General features: G+C 39.4%; 1 long non-coding RNA gene across 5 annotated transcripts in view; it reads left to right on the top strand.

Annotated features, from left to right (window-relative positions):
- Positions 1–15,811: 15,811 nt before the first annotated feature.
- The window catches only part of LOC111928797 (uncharacterized), a 92,257-nt gene continuing 88,790 nt past the window's right edge, over positions 15,812–19,278 (top strand). For 3 of the 5 annotated variants that reach the window (XR_015286788.1, XR_015286789.1, XR_015286787.1), the window contains exons 1-2: positions 15,812–15,970; positions 17,194–17,313. This is a non-coding gene — a long non-coding RNA (uncharacterized LOC111928797). The remainder of the gene's footprint in view (positions 15,971–17,193; positions 17,314–19,278) is intronic. The other 2 variants (XR_002864309.2, XR_015286790.1) reach the window with 1 other exon arrangement.

The raw sequence follows: 19,278 nt of genomic DNA, 5'->3' as shown, positions 1-19,278 counted from the left end.
CTGAAATCTGAAAAAAATCAAATAGGATTTTTTTTTAAAAGAACTCAATTACACACCAAGGTGAGTAACCTGCTAAGATGGTAGTAACCTGCTTTTTTTTTTTCTATTCCTGGGGGTTTGTTCTTTTAAAATCTTTCACATATGCATGTTTGTATTTGATATTTTCCAGGAAGATTTGCTATCAAACTGTTGGAGTTATGTAAAGGGAAAACAAAAATAAATAAAATATCACCTATAAGTGATATTTTCACTGACCTAAGTGAAACCACACACTGGGTGAAGTGCTACCCTGCTGCTCTCAGCATATGCAGAGCTCCTTGCCTATGTGGGTATCCTGTTTACAGGGCTGAGAGCTCAGATGGGAGGGAGAAAAGCACTGGGGGTGGCAGAGAACCTAAACAGCACTGAGGACTTTTGGTGGTTACTTTATATTGGTGTGAAGCTTCAGTTCTGGATTACTCATTTCCAGACTATTTCTTATGCCCTGGTGCAATGGAGGGTCAGTCTCAGAGTTTTGAAAGTTCATTTGAAACTTTATGAGACGGAAATCAAGACAAGGAGGGAGGAAATAGGATGGTGACATTTTGAACTGATGATTAACTCAGCAGAATTACAGTGGACCAGCTGACATTTTCTTACCGTGCTGTCTGGGAGACCTGCCAGTGTGGAATTATATTAGTCAATGTGTGAACTGACAAGATGCATGGTCTGGTGTTTGCAAGAGAGAACAAGATTTAGGTTGCAGATAGAAGCCTTTGTCATCTTATTCCAATGTGAATCAAAAGATAAATGGAAGTCCTTTTACAAAGACCAACTAGTTTTCCACCAATTAACACAGGAATTATTGTCATAAACTTTACAGAAGAATTGATGCCATTATGAACATCTCCAGTTTTCTAGGAATCAAGCAGTTAACAACTTAAAACAGTTGGTTTTAAGAATATGATCCTGGGGGGATCACAAATGCTGAAGCAGAAGAAATATTAGCTGTGGGTGGAGAGCAAAGAAACTGGTCCTCACTTTCACAGAAATATTATTTCAGTACCATACAAGGATATAAAAATCTCAGAATTATAAAGTAAAAATGATAGGATCTGAAAATAATAGAATCTGGAGGACCATCTAACTTCTCAGTAATTTTGCATTGCATACAGGAAGAGTAAGGCAGTCAAAATACTGACCCAGTGCAAATGCTGAATGAGAGAAATTTCTAGGGAAAATTTGGTTCTCTGTGGGATCACACCCTTTTAAAGAAAATTCGAATCACTATGCAGCTTCAAAATGAACTGAATTTGCACTGAGAGTTAAGGGAGGTGTAGATTAGCGGGAAGTGTCCACTATGTCTGAAATCTCAATTTTCTGTTGTTAGTATACCAAAGCTTGGAACAAGAAGTATGATGTTTCATGTATTTTTTTTTTAATTTACTTGAAATACACTCATAATTTTCTTTTCACAAGCATGGCATATTGCTTTTTTAATATATAGATTTTGAATCTCTCAGCAGCAAGATAGGCAAAAATGGGAAAAGCTGCTGTTATTAAGGCTTACACTGCAAACTGCTCTGAAGGTGCTGTGGAGAACAAGAAAGTTGTGAAGTGTGAGGTCTGACAGCCCGCTGGCATTCAATATTCCATAGGCAACAGCGTCTCTTGGGTCTGAGTGCTATGGGTTTCTGTAAAGAGGATTTTCTGAAGGGATTCTTGCATTTGAAATGAGGAGAAAAATGTAAAATGTAAGTTGGGGGAATGGTGGGTAAAGAAGGAATTGAATGGCAAATAGCAGTAGCTCTGCAGACATACAAATAGTCTGGAAAGTCTGTTTTGTTTGCAGGGATGGTATAAAATCTTTTTTGTTTCCTCTCTTCTTTTGCAGCTTTTCAGGGAATAGTCTGTCTTTTCCCTCTTTTAATTCTAAGAATAGACACATTTCAGATTTTGACTGTGAGAAATTAGTTTTGGATACTTCTTTCTTTGGATAAAATGTTGTTTCTCTTGCTGTGGGAGCGTCTTTGATTTCATAAAGAATAGTTATTTGTGTCCAGTTGTTGATTTATTTCCTGGGCAAAAAAATAATGAAAAAACATCAAAGCAGGTAGTTTGTGATTGCTCATGAGTCGCAACTGCAAAATACTTAAGGCAGGAAAGGACTTCCGAGATTCGCCCAGTTGGGTTTTGGATATCTCCTGGACTGGAGACTCCAAAACCTCTTTGGGCAGGCTTTTCCAGTGTTTTATCACCCTGACAATAAAATAGTATTTTCTTGTGTTTAAAAGGGATTTCCTACATTTCCAAATGTGTCCATTTAATCTTGTACTGTCACTGAGGTCCACTGGGAAGAATCTGGCTGTATCTCATTTACTATCCTTCTCCCTGCTTCAGTCAGGCACATACACATATAATATCTCCTCTAAACTTTATCATCTTCATCCTAAGCAATCCAAATGTTCTCAGCATATTTCTGTCATCTCCAGTGGCCCTTTACTGGACACACTCCAGTGTGTCTATATCTGTCTTGAAAGGAAAATTTTAAAAAAAGTCTTCAATCTCTGAAAAGAATGACAAAAAATACAGACTTCTAGAAAGTGTCTTTGCAGGTACTAAACTCTGGGCTGTCAGATACCTGGCCATCAAAACTGGAATTTGAGGGAATACGTCACTAAATCATTATAAATCAGTAAATCACTTGACCTTATCTAAATCTCACACAGATGGAAATTTGTTATGCCTTTTCAGTAATATTGTTCCTGTGTGATACCTGATAGTTTCTCAAGGAAGGGAGAAGGGATGGAAAAAGAAGAAAACCTCCAAATCTGACCCGAAACTATATTCTTATTAATGTGTTGCCTTTTAATTATGTTATTCCAATACTGAAGGAGTGATACAGAATTCTTGTTTTGATATTTTCAGACTCTTAAAAGTTGGACTGCTAGATAATACTGCTAGAGCTAAATAGCTAATAGTATGTTCACTGGAGAAAAGTGATATTACTCCATGGGCACATGAGCTATAGTAATATTGAAACATTCAGTGGAACTGAAGATTGGATTCTGAAAAGTGTGCAGCTTCCAATGATTGCTGTAAACAACACCATTTTAAAAAGGCAGCTTTTCAGAGGCATGGAAATGAGAGCTAAGCTTTATAGAAAATCTATTCTGGATGACTTCATTATTTGAACAGAAAAGAAGAGCTAGTAGTGATTTCACATTAACTAAACTATATAAGCAAAATATAAATATTTGGATAGCATTTGAACACAAAATTCTTTTGCATTTTTTCCCAGAGCTGAAGCAAAGTCAGGAAGTGCTGTTAGAATAGGGGAGTAAATGGATGCCAGCAAACACAGCAGTGGCAAGGCTGGCTCTCCAGCAGGAAGGCAGACTGGCAAGTGCAGCTGAATGGGAACATCATTGATGCTGCCCTGAGAGGGGTGACACGGCATTGGCTTGCTAAGAGGCAAGGCAAGGAAAAGAAGTAAGGTTGCTATTTATGGCCCAAGAGAATTCAGTCCTTTGTGGTGTGACGTGTTGTCTGCACATTTCCAAACTGCAAAAATAGCTGCAGTTCCCAGGGTTAGAGAAATCCCTGTCCCATAGTACAGGGTGGGACTCCTGCTGCCTTTGATGCTAAGTACCACCACTGTAACTGCTTGGTGAGGTTTTTTGCCTTTGAAGTTCCCCACTGTCAATGAGACCAGACTGTCCTGAAAACCTCTTTGTAAAACGAGCTCGAGATGTGATGTCAGGTTCCTCGAGATGTAAGGGCACCTTTCCCTCCCTCCCCAAAGGGTTTGGTGGTTTGAGCCTTCCCTCCTTCCAACATCTGCCCGCACAATACACGGAATCAGTCGTTCAAACCGCTGATCCACCGAGCGACCTGAGAAAGTGCGTGGGCCCTTCCTTCCATACTGAAATGTGTACCTAAAACAATTGTTTAAGGGAGAAGAAACAGGTGGGGGAAATACAACTTGTGTTGAGCTGAGGAGCTGGAGAGGAGCCAGGTGCACTCCAGGAGGAGCAGGCAATGCTGTAATGTTTGCAGAGAGCTTGAAGGCAGCATAAAAAAAAGAGGCTTCTAAAAGTGAGGAAAAGTACCAGTATTTCAAGGACAGACATGGGGTTGATTTAGACTGATACAATAGGACTTCCACAAAAGAATTGGCTCTAATTTATTTAAAAACAAGAATAATACAAAAGAACTAACCCCTACCTAGAACTCAACATGCTTAAGGTAAATTTTAGAGAAGTTGCAGGTACTTATTTTCTTGACTAAATTTCAATGGTTTGCAGGCTGTTATAGGAAGGAGGGAAGAGAACTAAAGGTGAAAGCCATTACTGATGTGCTTCAGTCCTGTTTCTTGCCAGAAAATGAAAAGCCTATTCCTGAATGCCTGAATATGGGGAGAATTAAAAGCAGGACAAAGAATCAACTGGTGGGAATGTCAAAGGTCCAAGGCTTCTCTATTCTTTTCCACACACATAGTCAACCTAAAAAACCTCACAGTAGCATTCACTTGAGGCTTTATTGTTTGGTCGGTTTTATTTGGAGTGTTTCTGTGCTTCCTGGGATTTATTCCTGCTCTCCTTTATCACATGTGCATGCCCACCCAAATGGATCAATTTCTGGAAGATTTTCATCCAGCTTGTAAAAGCATTTCCCCTCATAGTTTTGGGCTTTCTGTACTAGAGTCTGAGCAGTAATCTCACACTCAAGAAAAGCTTCATGTTCTTCAGTTTCAACCAGTCACAAGAAATCATTGCCACTATCAGCAAGGTACAGGAAATTAGGTAGCTCACAATTTATTGAAAACATTTTGGACACTTACCTTTCCCCCCATGAGTTCTTGTCACTTTCTTGAAAGAAACGTGGTTTGTATGTTTCGGGAAGGGTTTCTTCGAGCAAGATTTTATGGTACATTGGTCATCCTTAGGGTTTTTTTTGATGCTGCAATTTCTCTGCATCCTACTGCCCAATCAGCCAAAGGCAGCAATGTACAATGAAGTGACTTGCAGCCTATTTTAGGGACAAGTGATGGGATCCCAGGCCAGGCCCACTGAAAGCAGTGGTATCAGGCTGTGATCATCAGAATTTGTTTTGTTGCATTTGTGAAATGCCCCCACAAGGCCTGCAGGAAAATCATCACCTTCCTATCATCAATGGACTTTTCTTTTATTCCCTATCATTGGTATAGGCAGATGGTTTTGGAGGAATAAGAGGATGTGAAATTCAGAGGGGTGTATTTACTTCCCTCTGGAGAATGAATTATATTGGAAATTTGGCTTTAATGATGTGTTTCTTTGACATTCTTCCAACCATAGTAACTTTCTGCCTTGTGAAGTCATGTGTGAACTAAATAAATGCTTTCCTGGGAGGCTCATTTGCCATCTATGCTGGTAGGTAGGTATTAGGTAGTCATTTTGCAGCTAATGAAAGATAAATCAAAGTCACCACAGGTGATTCATAGAGGGAATATTTCTCTTCTGTTTAGATACAGGGAAATGATGTCTGATTAGCTGGCAGGTCTACATTTTTGTATTTTAGGAAGTTCAGGTCCAAAGTAGGACAGGTGCTTATTGTTATAGCTGAAATTAAAATGCAAACACATTAAATTTAATCTTCTCACTTGGAGCACAGAACACAATAATCAGAGGTCATAAGCATGCTTCCCTTAGGGACAGTGTCAGAGCAAAACAAAGCTCAGCTCTTTTGTGTCTCCTGGATACAGGTAACTTGCTGCATACAATTTTGTTATCCAGCCACCCAGAAGAGAATTATGTTGAAGAGTATAGGTATGGAAAACATGTGCTCCCCAGGACTGTGGAGAATTTCCTGAGAATGTGTGAATTAATTAATTGTAAATTTACCAAGTGTTTTTCTTGTGTGAAATTGTTGACAGATGGATTACAAACAGCCAAATACTGAAGTTTACTAGGGAAAGTGAGGGCAGTGATGGTCAGGCCATATTCCTTCGGTGCTCAGAAATGCTGTGTACATTCTGTGTTTAATGGATGGATTTTCAGGATTGATTTTAAGGGGGCACATGATGGAACTTTGTGCAGTGTTCTGCTTCTTCCCCATCTCTGGCATTGTTTATGCAGTGCTGGTACCAGGCCCATCAAGCTGCCCTGCTTTAAAGGAAACACCTCCTGCTACTTTTGCACCCTGCAGCTCTGCACTGGAAAAGAGGGCAGAGCTCTTTCCTTTCTCTCTTTTCTGGGAGAAAGGAAAGCATCCCCTGGAGCATCATAGCTGGCACAGGGGCGTGGGGTGTTCTGCTGCAAAGCAGAAGTAGTGTCCAAATATCACTTACTGGGAGCTAAACAGAGGTCAGTAGAATGATTTTGTGCTGCTGAAATGGGAATGAAGTTCCTGATTTATCTTCCACAAACAGAGTGGCTTCAGCTCTAAGGAGAGATACCTCTTGCTGACTTCTACCCCACCCAGCAGTGGCAAGTGAAAGCAAAACCCTCTTTATTATTGTCTGTAGTGCTGCTGCACAGTGTTAAACCATCTTTCTTCTTAACACCTGGAAATTCTTTTGCTCTCAGTATCTTAAGTAATAGTTTGGCTCTCAGTGAGAAGACACCTCTAAGTAGAATTTAAATAAACTAGCTTTCAGCTGGGGCATGGTGGCCAAATCTAAGTGCTGGACTTAAGTGTATTTAATTCAATATTTGAGACTCTTTGTTGCCTCAGACAGGCAAACTATGAACAATGTGTTTCCACAGCAACAGGAGTCTGACAATGTTTGGGATACTATTTTCAGCTAAGTGGATGTAAAATAACTGCAATTTTTTTTAAAAGCTGTAATAACTGCTTTAAGTGCGTTTATCCCTGAAGAGAATTTCTGTACTTATGTATTCCTATCCGAGGAGTTAAGAAAATTGTTGTAAAAATGCACATTACCAGCATATCTAGACTATTTAAATGGTTAAAATGTATCAAAATAATCTTTCAGCAGTCCTCAGTTTTATTTATTCTTTGTCTAATATCATGCAGTTAAAGTAATCTTCATTCATTTTTAACTACTGATAAAAAGTATGAAAAATGAGAACTGTTGAAAAAAAGTAATTTCTAAACCTTGCTTCAGTCACATGCAAGAGAATAAATTGTGTGCTATTTCCACAGTGTAATTTGGCATCCATAGCCACTAAGGAAGCAAAATTAGGTCAAGAATATGACATCCTCATTTCTAATCAAACTATTTATTTGAATGCATTAGTTCACTGCAGAGCTGATGATCTCCCTCATGGTTTCCACACCTACAGCTTCTTAAAAACAGTGTGACTGCCTTTTTTAGGCTGCAATAAAATTGTCACTTGCCAGGGAGAATAAAAAGCCTATTTTTTAATATTGTTATATTAAATAAGCCTGGATTTCTTTGGTGTACTCAAAGTCTTGCTTTATTTTCGATTTCCATTTGTCTAAAGAAGCAGTGAAGTTCAGTAATGTATGGTGTTGGCTTTAGGTCTGAGCACCTGAGTCTCTGCAACAGAAGATGCAGGCACAGATACCCAGGAGAAGGGGCTGATGGTGTGAGATCATTTTCCTGCTGGATCTGGAGATGGTTGTTGGGGTCATCTGCTGGACTGTTTCAGCCAGGCATTCTGTGGTTCAGAGGGGATGGGGGCACAGAGAGGCTGCCTTTCCATGTGGTGCTTGATCACTGGCGCTATGGATATGTGATTAGGAAGGTCTAGCATTTTACTTCACTGCATCTTTTCAAACCCATCTTTACTGAGGAGATTATTAGAAGGTAAGACCCCAAATTCCCACACATGGGTGGGTGAAAGCAGAAATGTTGGATATGTGTTGGAATCAGGGTAGATGTCTCTGTGTAAGTATCTGGTCATTTCCATAAGCAGAGTTAAGGTATTCTGGAGATAGGTGTGTGCTCAAGTTTGATTTCTCTTGCTGCTTCCATGAATCCACCTGTGAGCAAAACAATGAGTATTCAGATGTGGCAGGCAGAAAAATACCTACTTTGTCTACTAGTGATGCTGATGCTGAAGCCTCACAGAGTCCACCACAGATTAGTCTTGTTATTTGACTAATTTTGTAGCTGTGTGGAGTTGAATATTAAGTGCAGCTTACTGCAGGCTATTACAATAATAGGTTGGACATACTTGAATCGTGTCATTGTTGCAAAAGACCGTAACTACAGAAATTGCACAAGTCCCTTCTTTAGGACAGGGTTTGAAAAAAGCAATTAGTGAAGAGAATAAAAGACCATGTTTCCTTGTGAGGAAATTTTATCTTCTGAAGGAAGCATTCCTTAAGAAAAACTGGCAGACAGTGATGTCTGTAGAAAGAGAATTAAAGCAAATTGATTTTATTTCTGGGCTTAGGATGACTGCATGGGAGCGCTTTGGGTAAAGTATTCTCTGAGTTCCACAGTACCGTATGATGAATGTCACTGCAAGGCACTAATGCACTTCTTCAAGGAGACGGGTGTTTAAGCTGTGGGAGCTGCTCAGGCTCTGAGCAATCACATCTCATTCCTGGAACCTGACAAAACTAAGAAACAGCATAACACATTATGAGCACTAGTACATACAAAGGGCGATATTTCTATGTAAGCAGGGACATGGCAAAATTTAGTGGGTTTTTTCCCTTTAGTGTGTCTTTCTGAAATTACTCACTGCTCCTTGGTCATTTAACTTGCACCAAGTTAAGAGGTAGAGCCCTTCCTTGGAATGATTGTTGCTCTATATTTCTGTGAATAATCTAACTTGAGGTCTGCCTTGTGTTATTCCAGGTTGATATTGAAGTAATTGCATTGATGTTGATAGGTATGGAAATGGGATAAGTCAAAAGGTCCTTGTAGGTTCATAAATCCATGTTTACCCCAAGGGTAACCCTTTTTAATGGTTACTATTTCCTTTTCTGATCCTTGTGCTGTCCTCTGACTTTTAAACAATTATCAAGGATAAAACCAAAATAAGTAGTATATCTTTAAGATAGTCATCCTTCAAAAGGACAAAAGCTTTTCTTTTTTGAGGAAGAAAATGCCCAGTTGAAACTTCAAAGGCATAGCTGCACAGAACTGATTGAGCTCCTAATGCTTGAAAGCACATCAAAGAATCCTGGACTTATAATCTTCATATTTTATTCATGAGCGCCTTAGAAGGAAATGATTCAGCATCAGTGAATTTGCAAGCAATGACACAAAGAAGGAGCATAGAGAAAAGACCCCTATTTTAATGAGGGGTGGGGAAACCTACTATAAGAAAACATCATAATCAATACTGTTGTAGGGAAAGGAACAGGATGCCTGACTACATGAGGAAATAGTTTATTTAGCCTGTAACCACTGAGTCTTCATTTGCAATCCATGCCTGATGACCAGCAAGTCCTTGTCCATGTGATGAGTCAGCTGGCAAGGCTTCAATGTCCTTTTTTCCACTGCAGGGACAGCCACATCATAAAATGTCTGCTTTTTATGGGTCTTGGCTCCAGTGCTGATTGAGGCTGGAGGCTGAATCTTTGTTTCAGCCTGAAGATGTTTGTCAGCATATCCTTGACCCAGGTCATGATTTCTGACCCCAAATGTATTTGGAATGGCAGGTTGACAGCATTATCCAACGGTCACCTAGACCAGGCTACTTTCTAAGATAGGATGAACTTTTCCTTCTTCCCACCAAGTGTATTAAACCTGTTTAAGATGCTCTGTGAAAACAACACTGGTCTTGCCAATGCTTCTTAGCTCGCATAGGTGTGAGGAAAAACCTTTCTAACTTAAAATAGACTAGATCTGACACAAGGAAATACTTCATATCCCATCCACTGTTTACTCTGAGATCATATTTGGTAATCCTAAAATCTGTTAGTGGAAGTAAATGTAATAACGGGAAATAATTGGTGGTTTTATATTATTTTTTTTTAGTCCTTTTTTGTCCTGAGTCTGGAAAACCGTGGGCAATTTTCTGGAGCCGTGATCCTCACCTCTATCCCTTCTCTTTCAGTGTGTACACAAGCTTTGTCAGCTGAGGTGGTCAGCCAAGTTTGGTTGGCTTGAGTAATTCCCTGGCAGAAGCTGTCAGAGATCCCTTCTGTCCCTTGCTCAGTGACTTTTATCAATGAGGGTGCTGTTATTCTTTGAAATGTCTTTTACTGCACTGGCTTTCTAGTAGGGAACCTTTAGATCCTTTTTTCTCCTATTTCTTTGTTTAGCTTAAATGTTCTCCTTTCTTCCCATGCCCATGTCTTTTCTCCTACAGCAGTGTTCTAAAAATATTGAACCAAGAAATTAATGTCTGCTTACTTCCATGTCCCCAAAGAAGAGTGAAAATCAAGATGTAAAAGCAAGTTTTCATGCTTTGTTATTCCCCATTTGTTCTGCTGCACTGAGAAATTGAGATGTTAATAGGCAGGGCAGCAGGCCAGATATCAGCATAGTGCAGAAGGTGCTTGCTGGAAGTATATATGATTTTATGCCTGCATTTTGCTTTTGTAGCTTAATGTGTAAGGAAAGACATTACATTTTTCTGGAAGTGTAGCTGATTGATTGAAAAACTTGACTGGAAATAAAGAGGTCTGGCGTAGAGTGTTCCAGAGACGCTAACCTCCTTCTTTTTATTCTTACTCTTCTTTCATCTTGCAAGCTTAGCCACGGTCTTTACCCTTTGTCTTTAACGCTTGGAGAATGCAGCCTTTCAAAGATTAGAGTCTTTTAAAACTGACTTGAATTTCTAAGGCTAGCTATTGTAATTGTTTTTGGGAACTTTAGTAATCTTTAATTGTTCCTTTGTATAACAAAATAAAGGTCTTGTGGATCTAAGGAAGAGGAAGAAAAGGTTAAAACAGGTCACCTGATAGCTACTGAGAGTGCAACACCTGCTTTCTATGCAAAGAGCTCTGGATAGGAAAATGTTCAGTGAAATCTCTGCCTTGTGCCTAGTTAGGGAGAGCTGTTGCTGTTAGGATCACTAAGTGGAATATTGGTTAATACGTTCTTATCAAAACAAATATGGTTATTTTATATTCATACAATACTTAATAGATAAATTATTAACTATCAAAATTTTACTCATTGGTAGGGAATGTTTTTGTATTACCTTGAAGTTTATTAACAGGCTCTTGCTAATCTGTGTTGCACCTTTTGATTTAATATCACAGTTCACTGGTGATTGGTTTTGCAGAGACACAACTTTTTCAGATGTCTTAACATCTAAAGGTTTAGTAGAAGCCCTGGACCTTGCTGGGATGCTGCACAGTATTCACTGTCTGATATTGCCAGCAAAAACTCTGCCTTTCTCACACTTTTGTAGTACTTCAGCCTAATTTCATTGAGCATGTGTTCACTCTATTGGGAAATAAAACTTTAAGGGTTTAGACATTCGAGTTTTGCTGAGAAGTGCGTAGCCATTCATCTTCTTTATTGTCACTTCTTAGCTCCACCAGCTGAGTTTGGTAAGTGAACATATGGGATAGAAACCGTGATAGACTGTCCTGTCTCTCCCAGCCTGCCTTGTGTCTATCTCATCTACTCCTACTTTTTTGTCTTCTCATCTGCTTTCAGAAGGAGTCAATTGGTTGATATTAATAAGTACTACAAACTGCAAAATAGTAACTTTGACATATAAAGAGCTGTGTCTTCATGATGACCTCTTCTCTGAAGAGACATCTTCATTCAGATGACAGCTTGGTTGTCTGAAGTGTTCATGGATTGTTCTGAAATAATTTAAAACCAATCTTTAAGTTATCCTTGTATCACCTTCGTTGCAAGCAAAAAATTGCTATGAGATCAGCTGTGTGGTGTTCATCCCTCCTGTGAGGGTCTCCCTCAAAGCACATTGGGAATTGTCCCCAGTAAGATGCATAATATACATTTTTTTAATATGTAGACTCCATGTTGGATGTGAGCAGAGCAAAAGCCAGAAGAAAAATTAGTTATACCCATGCTCCATCCCATGTGTCTATTATGAAGCTACAAGGATGTGATTTCTGTAGGCTCCTGCGGATAGGGCTGGAATTATCATAGACCTCACTGTGTTACTAAGTGATCTGTCTGGAAGGCAGGTCTTTCCACATCTACACACCTCAGAAATTACTTCAGGACTACTCACATGGCATTTTCCATTCCCCTGAAATACACCTTTTTTGTCCACAATAGAAGTTCTTTCACAATAGAAATGTGTATTTTCTAGCCTTGTGTTTTTAATGATTGTCTGTCTGGATGCATAGGGAAACACACCCGACAAGGCTCCTAAACTTATTTTGCCGCAGGAGCTTCTTTTACCCATTCTGACAATTTGTAGAGTTTGATGAATGATTTCAGTGATAGCTGTAGAGAAAAACTTCATTTCTGTAGCACAGTGGATTTTAATAAGAGATCTGATCCAGAATAGATGCAGCTCCTACCCTGGGGGTTAAGTGTAAAAATGAAACCTATGCAAGCAACCATTTCCTTGAAAACTGCAAACTTTTGGTGTGGTCTTTTCAGATCTATTACACAGGGTCAGGGTAAGACTGTTAAATGGGTCTTAACATAACACTGCCTTTAATCAGGGAAACTGCTATTGCATGGAGGAGTTTCCAGGACATCTTAAAAAATATTTCACCAAATCACTTGGCAGTCTCACTTTGCATGAAACCAATGGCACATTTCACTTTTGACTTCCTAGCAATGGGATTTTCTTTCTGTTACAAAACATTACTTCATTTTTGTCTTGGCTCAGAACAGATCCAGCTGGTGCTGGGTAGAAGAGCAAGTGCAATGTTATCCACTGGAGTTTTGTGCTAGGTCAGTTTCTACATAGCTGTTTCATGGGAATGGAGTCTCCAAAATACATGTTGGCTTTGTTCTTCCCTTTTTCCCTACCCTTGCTTTCAATTAAAAGTACAAATTGTCCATCAGCTGTGAAAGCCCTTCTGAAATTTGAAGTTGCAGTTGCCTACAAGTAGTGAACCTATCTTGAGTGCAGCTTTTAAAAGAAGTACTGTTAAAGCAGCCAGCTAAGTGGGTCACACTGAGAGGCTCTTACTGCTGTATTTTAGTGCTCCAAAATGACTATTTACCTCTAAAGTCTGTTCATAATATTAGGAGCCCCAAAAACTTCATACTACAAATGTTTCAGGATACAGCTAATGTTATCTGCTGTAGATGCACTTTTGTATCTTTTGTACCAGAATGAAGTCAGTATTTGTACATGGCCAGATATCTGGGGTTGGAAAATCAGCCATACAATTCAATCCACGTTGATATTTGGCCTTCAAAATATTATTTATACAAATTACTTTGACAGCCATAATACATGTGGTTGCAGACATTCTCTTTATTCCACACTGGATGTCTGCTTCTAAAACAAAAACACTGCAGAAGTTCAGCAGAGAAATAGAGAAGTAGGAATTAATCCATTGGATAAGGTAAGCTGGAAGGAAGGAACATGAAGATTTCTTGGTCCTCTCTAATTAAGTATTAGCAGTCATTATGGAAAATAGCTATTATAGGCATATTTTGGCTTGAAACTGAATTTCCTCTGTGGGCTTTAGGAAGTATTGGCAGCTTAACATATCTGAGACTTGGTACCGAGAAAGTAACAGAGTATTGAGGAAGTAATGAAGTGTCTTAACAATTGGAACCACAATTATGTTTTTAATTACTTTGCACAATGATTTTAAACTACTGGAGCAATTCATGCTTTAACAGCTCTCCCATTTCTATGGGATTAGGTGTTGGGCATGTCTAAAGCAATTTTGCAGTCAAACACTGTAGGTGTTAATTAATGTGATCATTGCTTGTGTACTCAGCAGAGGCCTAAACTTGTATCATAACAAATTAGAGAAAGCTGAGTCAAGCTTGGCACAACCAACTTTACAGCCAACTGCTCATCTGCAGCTCAGGCCCAAGGCATCCAAATTGTATTATACAATCCAAAGAGCAGTAAAAGGGAGCCACCAGCACAAACATTGGATTTGATGCATTCATTTTGCTGTCAAGTGTACTTACATTGCAGTGCTCATGCATTTGGCTTTTGCAGCTTTCTGTCATCATTCTGTTTCTCATTACAGGGTTGCTGAAGAGGGAGGCACTGGGGTATTTCAATTTTTCCCTGATGGTCCCAGCCAGTAACTTAAATACCTGCTTTCAGGTTCACATTTTTCTGGTTAGACTCCCATCTAGAAACATTCTCTTTACTCCATAAACTATGTCAGGTAGAGATAAAGCCCTTTTTAAGGGAAGGCTCTTGAGAACTCCTGACATAGATCTTATCTAAGCAGCATCTGAAGTATTTGCCCAAAAGAGAGCCTTTGCATGTTGTTACCTCCTCTTTTAAGCAAGAAGTCAACAAGAAGAGGAAATTGATAGTTGGGTCAGTTGTTCCTCCTTCCTATGTGAACTAAATGCTTGCATGGAAGAGAGAAAGAAAAATGTGTTCAATGTGTGAGGGGAGAGTGGAATATCTTCAGTAAAAATGCCAACAGTTTATGAAATCTGACCTGCTTTCTGGTGTGTTTCAGAGAGGATGAAGGAAGTTCCACAAAGTATTAAAGAGGGGAACTTTTAATTCTGAGGAATTTGGAGAGGGCTATGGATGTTGTGAGTGATTGGCTGATGACCTTCATGGAATTGACTATCCATCAAATCTAGGCTGCTGGGCTGCTTCTAGAAGGATTTAAAGAAAGAGGTTTCTAGCACAGCAATTTGTCCAGTGATCCAACCATGTGAAATCTGTGTAACCAAATTTCAAAAGCGACTTTTGTTATCCTCTTATTCTGAGAAATCAGGAGAAAATACAATTTTATCCCAAGTTAAGGGAGAATGATTGTATTAGAAGAGCCCTGGGAGTTTAGCCTGGGAAGCTTTTCACAGGGTCTGACGAATGGCTGTGGAGCCACCTGTTCTGATCAAAAGGCAGGCTGTCTGGTGGGAAGGCCAGAGCTGAGCACTTCTCCCTAGCTGATGTGGTGACCTACTATTTGCCAGCTTAGCAAACTGAAATGGCTCAGTGCAGGATTGGAGGAAAGCCAGTGCTGGCAAAGAGTGCAGGGCTGCAGTTTGTGATGGATTAAAAAAAAAAATTAGGAATGTGACAGCAAGCTATTAGATCAGCCCAGGCTAACTTGGAAGCAGAGGTTTAATTTTACTAATTTTTTTCAGTGTTTTGACTGATTCCATGCCTTGTACATCCCCCAAAGATTTCCCTCCTTGTGTCCTAGTAGGCCCACTGTCCTCTAAGGACCACCATGTGCTGCATTACTGGTGCTTTCCACTTCCTCAAAGTATGTATTCCCAGCAAACTGCACTGAAGCTGCAAGCTGTTTGGCTAAACCTACTTCTGAAACTCTGAAACAAAGCCCCCTCAAAGCCATGTTTTTTCTAAGTAGGCAGCTTTGTCTCTCAGAGGTGGCATAGAGGAGGAGAGAAGTAGTGTGGAATTAGCAGAAGTCTGTTGCTGGGTCTTCAGTCAGGGTCACAGGAGCTGCCTTGAAGTGGTGCAGCACCAACAGAGATTTTCCTGTCTGAGGCTTTGGACACATAGTTGAAGTTTCCATCCTTGTTACTTCTGCATGTTCTCTGCCAAGTTTCAGTAATCCAAATCCCTGTTCAGATGGGGGTCTTGAGGGCTTGTACTGTCCTTACTTACATGAACAAGAATCACATCTGTGGTGCTTTACAGCTCCCACCTATTCAGATGGCAGTGCAAGGTGGATGTGGAATAAATAAATCACGGGCTTGGGGGAAAAAAATAGATGCATGGCTGCATTTCAGATGTCACTTGTGTTGCAGTTAGAGAACCAGTTGTTCACTGCCAGTCAAATCGTGGAATTGTAGAATCATAGAATCCTGGAATCATAGCATCATAGACTCATAGAATGGTTTGTGTTGGAAGGAACATCACAGATCATCTGGTTTCAACCCCCTGCCATGGACTGGGATGCCTTCTGCCAGCCCAGATTGGCTGTTTGCCATGTGGGAAGTGCAGGCTTTTGCTGAGACTTGGGTAATGACAGTCTCATCTGAGAGATGGTGAGCCCTTGAAACTCCCTTTGTCCAGAGGTGGGATTTGCAATGGATGGTCATTCCCAGCTGCCTGCTGTGGTTGGGGAGGCGACTCCAAGGTTGTAGGTAGCATGGTTACCTGAGCAGTGTGCTCAACTCCCCTGATAGTGCAAAGAGAAATGTGTGAGTCAATGACTATCACCAAAATTATGCAGGATTCTTTCAAGGTTTGGCAAAATTTGGCTTGGTTTGTGGATTTGACAGCAGCTTTGCCCAGGTCCCTACATGCAGCATGTGGTAATGGCTTGTGCCAATGAATGTGTCAGTCTGCAGTTTTGTCCTGCAACCTTTTCCAAAAAACATTTATTTTACTGTTAACTTTCAATCTACATGTTTTAAATGTGATTTATACAAATGTTCTGCACTGTGCTGTTTCCTAAAGGATGATCAAGATGGGCTGTAAGGATTCTTGACTGTAACACATATGTGAAATATGTACATATGGACAAAATTAAACAATAGACCCTCTCTTATTGGCCAAAAAACAAGAATACATGTACCTTACATGTACCTAATTATATACTGAAAATCTGTATTACTATCATTCAAATTCCATAATAAAATTCTTGATCTTCAACCTCACTGAAGAAACATATACAGAAAATTAACTCTACCTTTTATTTCACAAGACTATTTCTTTGTTAAATTCTATTGTTATAAGTCTTATTTTTCTACCAGTAAAGTAATAAAGATATAAAGGTTCTTGTGAATCCACTGTCTCAGGTAAACATCATTTATTCCCTCAAAAGAGATGCTGTGGTTTACTTTAATGGAGCAGCATCTGTTCATTCAGAATTGAGTTCCCTGAACAATAGTTAATAAAGATATTGCCACTAAATACACCCAGCGTATTTTTTATAATAATAACATAAACCCATAAAACTAGGGGGAACAAGAACACAATAAATGCTCTTGTCTGCTTCCCCCCTTCCTTCACCCTGAGGGTCTCTTAACAAAGAACTTCATTGAATTGTTAATTTTTTGGTCTGAATGCCTGAACACTGATAATTCATTTTCCTGGGAAGACTTGTTATGTATTCGATAGCAATAACCATAGGAAGATCTCTCATTCTTCTGATTGTGCAATGATATGGAGTCAATAATCCAAAAGCATTGTACTAAGTTGCTGCAGAGCCTGAGTATACAGAAGAAAGTCCTAATACATGCTTTTTTGTATTGTTCCACACTAGCCAAGAGTCACTGACCTTCCATCAATCAGCACACAGCAGTTTCTCATTCTTTAGAGTGGATATTGAGATTTGCAAATAGAAATGAAATCCCTCCAGGGGATTCTCTCCAAGAAGAGAATGGTGAGTGTTGTCACTTGATGGGGTTTTTGGTGGTGGTGGGATTTTTTTGGTTTCTTAAAATTATAAAAATATTAAGTTTCATTGCACTCATCTTGGACATCAGTTGGTAGGGTGTTCTTAGGTCTGGTAACCATTTCTCCTTTAAATTTACTCCTGGTCATTCATTGAAAGAGGTTTACTATCTCGTACAACAGCTAAACAAGACATGCTAACAAGCTGATGGTATAATTTACAGAGTTGTAGGAAAGATTTTTTTTGTAAACAATTGAATAGTATATCCATGTTATACAGTGATCTCAGAACACATTTTCCTCTGTTGACAATTAAGGAGAATTACAAATCGGACTTCTCTATTTTTTTTCTTATTTCTCTATGGGCTTATGTTGTTAAAGAGAAAGGGAAGATTGGGTGGCTGACTTAATGTCCCTCTATTTTTAATTTCTCTGGCTGTGTATACTACTTTCAGTGACACCTTTGCCCATTACATTTACATGTCACTTGATCCAGGACTGGCAGCATCTCTATAAAGGTCAGTCTGTAAAAGAGCCTGCTGGGATTTAGCTTCCCTAGAAGCGTGCATCTTCACTGAAAGGAAGAGAAATGGTTAAATTTGGGGGGGTGGAGAGTGGGAAGCTTTTTTTGTTCCATTATGAAGGAAAAAGGCTTTCAAACAGTTCAAGCTGCACAACTGTTAACAATGCAGACTATTAAAGGGATAGCAATCAGCCTACACACCAGACACACAGATTGAATTCTTGCTGCTTGTCATGTAACCAGAGATAAGAGTATTTTCCAGTGACTCTGATAAAATAAATGCTGTCATAATGATTCTGAGCAAGACTCATCCAGATGTTGCAGACTTCTTGCTGTGGTATTTATTCATAAATCTTGTTAAAATATAATCAGAGAAAGCATGTCTCAATTAAAACCATCAAAACTCTGTGACAATGTTCGTGCAAATGAAATAATAATCCTAATGTGTTGACACAAAATTTGTGCAGTAAGTTACTGCTATATTTGAGCCTACTGATTAGAGCTTGTTAATTAATACAAAACTAGCTTCTTACAAGTGAAAGAGGACATGTAAGTTCCTCTGTACATGAAGGATTATGGATTACCCTTTTTGCCAGTGTGCATATCACTGCTGGGACTTCCACAATGCTTAAAATTCATAAAGATTTTCATATGTATTAACTTGTACATGTGCTCATAACTTGCTTCCCCCACTCAGTCTATACAATTGTTACCTGGTCCTGGTGTGTGATACCATTTCATTCAAGAGTCTGGTTGTGTAAAATAATTAGAGAAGAATAGGAAGATGAAATTGAGTTTTTATGAACAATTTAGAGGACAAAACAACTTGCATAAACTAGGATATCACCACTCTTCTTTCAAACATTTGACTGTGCAGCCACAGCAGCCTGCTTTTCATTTCCCTCTGGTGAGCTGTCTTTAAAGAAGCAAAAAATACTTTAATTCTGTCTTTCCCTCTAAATAATCTGCTGCCCTGCTGTAGGAATACTTCTCCGTTACCACTGGGAGAGGATGGTTCTGAGCTGATGATTCTGTTAGGATGTGATCACGCCATGACAGATTTAACTGTGAAGCTTTAAGACTACTTGTGAATGCCTAAAGGAAACAACTTAGCTTGAAAATTGTAACATCATGTGTCAAATATAATTTGGGAGCAGAAAGAGCGCAGGGATAATTCTTGACGTCTGGGCTCAACGTTAAAGCTGGATGAGCTTTTTGGGGACTGAAGTGCTGCAGCAAAGTCTTGAGGATGCTTTCAAGTTAAGGCATGACTGGCCAAATGTATCTTAGCAAGTTCAGGAGCAGTCAAAGTAGCTGGATGGAGGAAGGCTAGGACACTTGGTTTTCTGGCATGCAGTAGCTTGCTCCCTAGTGACTTGTTTGTGACTGACACCACGGTGAGACAAGTTAGGACTCCTGCTAAAAATTTGT

The sequence above is a fragment of the Cyanistes caeruleus genome, chromosome 5 (genome assembly GCF_971803275.1).
Source record: "Cyanistes caeruleus chromosome 5, bCyaCae1.hap1.1, whole genome shotgun sequence".
NCBI lineage: Eukaryota > Metazoa > Chordata > Aves > Passeriformes > Paridae > Cyanistes > Cyanistes caeruleus.
The sequence above is the reverse complement of the archived record's forward strand: the minus strand, read 5'-3'. Positions and strand labels throughout refer to the sequence as shown.